Source organism: Equus caballus, chromosome 5 (genome assembly GCF_041296265.1).
Source record: "Equus caballus isolate H_3958 breed thoroughbred chromosome 5, TB-T2T, whole genome shotgun sequence".
Taxonomy (NCBI): Eukaryota; Metazoa; Chordata; class Mammalia; order Perissodactyla; family Equidae; genus Equus; species Equus caballus.
Window position 1 is genome coordinate 28,475,433 of NC_091688.1, and position 7,407 is coordinate 28,482,839.

Here is a 7,407-nt window from a genome sequence, read left to right on the forward strand (position 1 = left end):
ACCCACCCACTCCATGCCTGTTGCACATCTTCTGTGTCATGGCCCAGACTACCACTTGGTGATGCCAAAAGATCTGCTCAGTCACGTTGCCCCAGTGAATAAAGAATGGAGAAAACAGAACAGTGAAAGGAGATGTTGCGGTGGGAGAAATAATAAGACATGGTTGGCCCCAAAATGTTCCAGGGTGACTCAGGCCTGCCCGATTTTCCAAGTATATAATGTCCACAAAGCTGCCACCGAAAAAAGAAAAAGACAGCTCACTGCCTCCCTTGAAATCCTTTCTAAATATTGAGATAGATTGTTTTCGGATAACACACTGTTGTTTAGATGAAGATATCTGAGTAGTTGTCTGTACATATTCAGGATGGGAAAAGCATATCTTAACAAAAAACTAACCCAGTTACTGTTGGCAAAAGATTTGAAGGAGATTTTATTCAGAGACTGGGTATACATTTGTCTATCCGTAGTGCCTAATACACACACCGCATAGACTAGATCGTGAAGGAAATTGTCAAGACCTGCAGAACCAGCAACCCCTTCATTACTCACATCACCTAAAGTGAAGGCATATTTTATGGGCTCTCTTGCCTACCCTATTTCACTTCTCCATTCCCTCACCATATTTTCTGGGGTCACTTCCCAAAAAATCCTTTTACCCAAATGCCCATCTCAGCATCCACTTCTGGAAGATCCCTAATTGAGACAAGTCTTGATATGTATTTTGTAGCATAAGTTCTCCAAATTCTTCTTCTTCAAAACTGTTTTCACTATTCTTGGCTCTTTTCATTTCCACATAAAATTTATAATTAGCTTGGAATTCAAACATCTGCTTAGATTTTGATTGGGGTGGCATTGAATCCATGGACAAATTTGAGAGAATTGACATCATTGTAATATTAAGGTTTCTAATCTATGACCCTGTTTATACCTGCATTTATTGAAGTCTTAATTTCTCCCAGTGAGATTTTGTAGATTTTATTCTGGAGATATTGCTCATCTTCCATTACATTTATCCTTTGGTATTTGATTATGATGATGTTATGGTAAATGGCGATTTATTTTATTTTCTAATTGTTTGTTTCCAATAGGTCTTAATATTTGTGTGTAGATCTTGTGACATTCCTGAATTCGTTTATTCATTCTAAAGCTTAGAGAGACTTCTGTATTTTCTACAAACACAATCATATCTTTTCTTGTTCTCACCTTATTTCTCTGGCTGAGGTCACTTATAAATGTTGACTAGAAATGGTAGGGTTAGCCATCTTCACCGAGTTCACAGCCTCTAAAGAAACGCTTTTTTTAAAAAGTCTTTTTTTTTTTGAAGATTGGCACGTGAGCTAGCCACTGTTGCCAATCATTTTTCCCCCCCTGCTTTATCTCCACAAATCCTGCCCCCGGGTAGATAGTTGTATACCTTAGTTTCAGGTCCTGCTAGTTGTGGCATGTGGGACACTGCCTCAACGTGGCCTGACGAGCTGTACCATGTCGGTGACCAAGATTCAAACCGGCAAAACCCTGGGCCGCCACAGCAGAGTGCGCAAACTTAACCACTCAGCCATGGGGCAGGTCCCATAAAGGAAAGCTTTGAATTTCGCCATAGACTATGATATCTTCTGTAGTTTTCTAGAATGTACTATTTATCATATTGATAGGTTTCATCATATATAAATTTTGAATTTCATCAGCTTCTTTTTATGCATCTATGAGATCTTCATTTTTCTCTTTCATCCTGTTAATGCAGCCAGTTACATTGATTGATTTCTTGCATTCCTGGAATAAACTTAGCATTGTAATGATGCATTTTTAATTAATGGATTAGATTAGTTAATATCTTCTTTAGGATTGTTACATCTACGATCATCAAAGTGATTGGCTTGTGACTATCCTATCTTGTGATATTCTTGTCTGATATTTGTAGTATGGTTATGCTGAGTGCAGAGTTAGAAGAATGGGCCACAAGTCCACCCTCACTTCTGACACCAATTGCAAGTCTAAGGCTCCCCAAGACCACCACCATCACCTCTGAAATTAATTCCCAGTTTGAAGGGCCCCACAACCACTCTTAGGTTAAGCAATTGTATAGAATGACTGTCAGAACTCACTGAAAGCTGCTATATTCACAGTTATGGTTTACTGCAGCCAAAGAATACAGATTAAAATCAGTTAAAGGAAGAGGTGCATGAGGAAGACCCCAGGAAAGTTCCAAGCACAGAGCTTCCAGGTGTCCTCTCCTCATAGAGTTACAGACACCGTTGCTTTCTTGGAATCAAGGTGCAACAATACACACAGAGAATTGTCAACCAGGAAAGCTCACCCAGTCCTTGCTGTTTAGAGTCTATTGGGGATCAACAACATAAAGCTGCTTGGCTGCCCTCAGTCTCCAGCTCTCCAGAGGTCAAGCTGTTATTGCAGCTCTCTGACTCATTTGAGTCAGTTGGTGGCTAAGGTTGGGATAATCTTTAAGGCTCCTTCACTCCCATGTCTGCTGCCTGGGTGGGAAGATTCAAACTGTTGGAGGAGGGAACACACAGAGCTTCTTGGACATCCCTCTGTCTCTATGTGGTATTTTCACATGGTCTCAGAAGTCACACAATGTCATTTCTGCCACATTCTATTCATTGGAATTGAGTCACTAAGTGAGCCCAAATTTTGAGGGACAATTATCAAAGAATTCACAGAGTATATGCGGAATGTGCCACATCAGGGAATTTCCGACATCTGAATCTCCTTCCTAAAGTGAGAAACAGCTTTCATCAGCTATTTTGAAGAAAAAGACACAATCCCAGGTCAGGCTAGTCTCTTCGGAATATGGAAGCAACACATATGACATTTGAGCCTGCTGCTCTTGCTCAGGCCACAGGGGTACCAATTGTGAGTGGACACAAAACAAGAAAAGGCTCTACAACAGGTTCGGGTCCCAGTGAAATTTTGTTTCCCACATGGACCTTATTGTGGAGCATAACAGATAAGATTTCAGATGGAAAAGAAGCTATTTGGAGTTTCTGGCAAGCCCCAGTGGGAGAACCACACCGCATGCCCCTAGAGTTTTGGAGTAAAGACATTGTGTCTCCTGCCAATTATTCTCCATTTAAAACAGCTGTTTTAAGATAACCTGTCTTGCTACTGGGCCCTGGAGGGACTAAATGCTCAACAAAGGACCATCAAGTGACTGTGTAACCCAAACTTCCCATCATGACCATGAACTAGGTACTATCTAACCCATCAAATCATATAATTGTGAAAGGAAATGGCGTATTTAAGGCCAAACCAAGGCAAGTCAAGGTGACAGAACTACACTACATGAGCAAATGTCTCAGACTCCCGTATTATCCTCTCCGACTCTTTGCTTCGTCTTCCTAAATCCACACCTGTGGCCTCACATGAGTTAACCTATGAGCAGCTAATGAAGAAGGAATGGAGGGAAAGTGTGATTTACAAATGGATTTGCTTGATCTGTTGGCTCTGGCTATAAGTAGACAGCCACGGTATTACAGCCCCAAGCAGGGGTGACCTGAAAAGTGATAGTGAAAAGGAATTCTCCCTGAGGGTGACTTCAGGTGATTCATCTGGCTGCTGACTTTGTGAGGAAGAAGACATTGCCTGAAGTACAAATCTACACTGCTTCATGAGTGGTGGCTTGCACGTTGGCCCTTTGGGGAGGAACTTGAATAGAGCAGGACTGAAAGAATGGCAACAGAAAGCTGTGAGGGAAAGTACATGAATGGACCTCTGCACGTGAGCACAGAGAATAAGGAATTTGCCTTCCATGTAAATGTGCACCAGGGGGCATCCTCTGTAAGGAGGCTCTGAATTACCAGGTCAGTAGGATGCCACAACCTGTGGATGGCACTCAGTGTCTTTCCCCAACCACCTCAGTGCTCATTTATTGGGCTCATGTACAAAGCAGCAATGGCATCAGGGACAAGGATCTGCACAGACTCAATTCCACAGCCTTCTCTTCACCAAGGCTGATCTGGTTGACACCACTCCTGAGTATCCAACCGGCCAACATCACCAGACATTGTGGAGCCTCAATGTGGCACTACTCCCATGTTAGGGGACCACAAGCTACCCAGTGATAAGTTGGGTTATTTTGCAACATTTCTATAAGGGAAAGAGTAATGATTGGCCTTCAAAAGGATAGATACATTTTCTGGTGATAGGTTTACCCTCCCTGACCATGATGCTTCTAGTAACAGCAACAGTCACCGACTTACAGAATATTATGGCATCTCACACAACATTGCCTCCAGCTAGGGGGCACATTTTATGGAATTCATCATTTTACCACAAGCCCCATCTTTCAGAAGGAGGTATAGATAGAATGATGAAATAGGCTACTAATGGCTCAGTGTCATCCTGTCAAGGTCAGACTGCTGTCCTACTGGACACAAACTATAAGTGATGCCAACATGTGGTTGTCCCCTATTATGGGCTGAATTCTGTTCCCCCCTCCCCCCAAAATTTACGTATTGAAGTTCTAATCCCTATCACTTCAATGTGACTGTTTTTAGAGATAGGATCTTTGAAGAGGGAATTAAGGTAAAATGAGTTCATGTGGGTGGGCCCTAATCCAGAAAAATGACTCATGTCCTCATAAGAAGAGGAGATTAAGACAAAGATACACACAAGGAGGGAAGACATTTGAAAAATGTCATCATTTCAAGGAGAAGAAGGCCATCTGGGAGACAAGGAGAGAGTCCTGGAATACATCCTTCCCTCACGGCCCTCCATAAAAACCAACCCCGCTTACACCGTGACCTTGGACTTCTAGCCTCTAGAATTGTGGGGAAATGAATTTCTGTTGTTTAAGCCCCCCAGCCTGTTGTGCTTTGTTACAGCAGCCCAAGAAAACTAATAAACCAGTCACATCAAATAGCCTAAATGCACAGGTCTGGGGGTCCAGGGGTGGAAAGGAAATAGCTCCTATTACAGTTACAGCAAACAACATACTGAAGGAATTTTTGCTTCTCATTCTCCACAACCTGGGGTTCAATGGGTTTGGAGGTCCTAGTAGGCTAGTGGGTTTGGAAGAATGCTTCCACCAGGGAATGCAGTTATGGTTCTTTCAATTTGGAAGCTGAGTCCACCCACTTGCCATTTTGGCTTCCTTATGCCAATGATCCAGCAGGCAAAGAAGATGTCACTGTACTGGGTGGTGATGTTCCTGATTTCCCAGGGGAAATTCCCTACTGCTTCACAATGGAGACAAGGAGGACTATGTCTCGAAACATTGGCCAATAGTCCTGGTCAAAGAAAAAGTACAACAACCCAGTAAAGGTAGAACCACAAAGACTCAGATCCAGCAAGAATGGAGAATTGGGTTACAGGAGGTTTTCCAGCCAAGATGTTGGTAGAGGGTAAAGGAAACAAGCAGTGGGTGGGGGAAGAATGAAACTAGGATTACCAACTAAGGCCTCATGAACAGCTACGGAAGCAATAACTGTGGCAGTTCTTTTACATGTTTTACTTCCTTCCTCATTCTTTTTCACCTGCTACCTTATATGAAGACCATTGGTGGTGACTAATGTGTTAAGGTTTCACGTGAGTATATGACTGAATTATTATCAGCCCACAATGACACAAGAGCTAATGGGATGATTGTGTGTCCTCTGATTGGAGATATCAATTTTCCATCTGGACAAAGAACGAAAATGCATGCTGATGGGCAAAAGGAGTGGAGCATGTTGGATTTTTCTCATTTGTCCTTCTGATGCGTTCTCCACCCTATTCTGTTGCTCAGGAAGCTGACCTTTATTGAATTCTTTCATGGGCTTCCAGATGGATTTAGCCAATGAGAGGCACTGGAAGAGTTCTAAGGACAGAAGGATGAAGGAAACCTGCTGGGTTGCCATGTGCTGGCTACATCCCTCTACCAAGACTCAGTTCCTATCTGGCAGACTTCTGCAGGTGTTCTTTCCCGGGGATGCAGGTAACTGCTCTCTCCCCGTGCCCTTCAATGCTAGCCCTGATAACTGCTGCCTGCTGTTGCTGACTCGGGGAAACTACACATCTCTTATTGGTTTCCCATAATGCCACCTAAACCTTTACAAACTGACTCTGTTAAACTCTGTTCCATTACCATTTGAGTGTACTGTGTATTTCCTCCAGAACCCTGACATTGGGGGAGAGAAAGAAAGAAGACAAGAGGTAACAAAAGTGAATAGAGAAAGAGGGAATAAAGGAGTAGGAAGAAAAAGCAGGCATGAGCTATTAAGGGATAAAAGTTTATTAAAGAGGGAGAACACAATAGAAGATACTGGAAAAAAACAAAATACATTAACAGTAGCTGACCATGTACTATTATCAATCAGGTTTAGCCAAGAACAACACTGGACTTTCACTTGGCCCTCTGGCCATGGCAGCTGTGGCCCAAACCAGATCAAGCCGAGCGGCCCCACATGCAGATGAGGCATACCTCTCAGGAGACCACCCCATCACCTCTTCTCACGGCCTGGCCATGGCGACCTACAGACAGAGCCATGTGTGGTCAATGGATATTCCTCCATCATATGCTGACCTTGGCAAATCTGCCAGAGATATTTTCAGCAGAGGATTTGGTTTTAGGTTGTCTGGATGTGAAAACAAAATCATGCAGTATCACGGATTTCTTGGTATCTGGTCCATCTAAATCAGACACTGGTCAAGTTACTGGGAGCTTGGAAACCAAATTCATACAATGTGAGTATGGTCTGACTTTCACAGAAAAATGGGACATTGAAAAGAGTCTGGGAACAGAATTGAATCAGACTTGAAGGCCAGATTTGCCAAGGGTAGAAATTGACATTTGATACTACCTTCTCACCAACACGAGAAAGAAAAGCGGTAAACTCAAGTCTTCTTACAGGAGGGAGTGTAAAATCCTTGGTTGTGATGTGGACTTAGATTTTGCTGGACCTGCCATTCATGGTTCAGCTGGCTTTGATTCTGAGGGCTGACTTGCTGGACACTGGATGACTTTTGACAGTGCCAAATCAAAGCTGACAAGAAGTAACTTTGCCATGAGGCATAGGAGTGGAGACATCCAGCTACATGCTATGGTCAATAACTGGACAGAGTTTGGAGAATATTTATCAGAAAGTATATGAAGATCTTGATACTTCAGTGAATCTTGCTTGGACATTAGGTACCGACTGTCCTTGTTTTGGCATTACAGCTAAGCATCCATTGGGTCCCACTGCTTCCATTTCTGCAAAAGTCAACAGCTCTAGTTCAAGTGGAGTAAGCTGCACTCAGACTCTGAGCCCTGGTGTGAGGCTGACACTGTCTATTCTGGTCAATGGAATGAGAGTTAATGCTGGAGGCCACGAGCTTGGGCTTTCTCTGGAGTTGGAGGTTAACCCGGCAGGGTGGGAACCCTCGGGAATGGGTCTCAGAAGGTTTGGTCTTAATGTATTTCCAGTGTGA

General features: G+C 43.2%; 1 pseudogene; it reads left to right on the forward strand.

The window, feature by feature from the left end:
* The first annotated feature begins 6,460 nt into the window (after nt 1-6,460).
* On the forward strand, nt 6,461-7,407 carry LOC138924179 (voltage-dependent anion-selective channel protein 2 pseudogene; annotated as a pseudogene).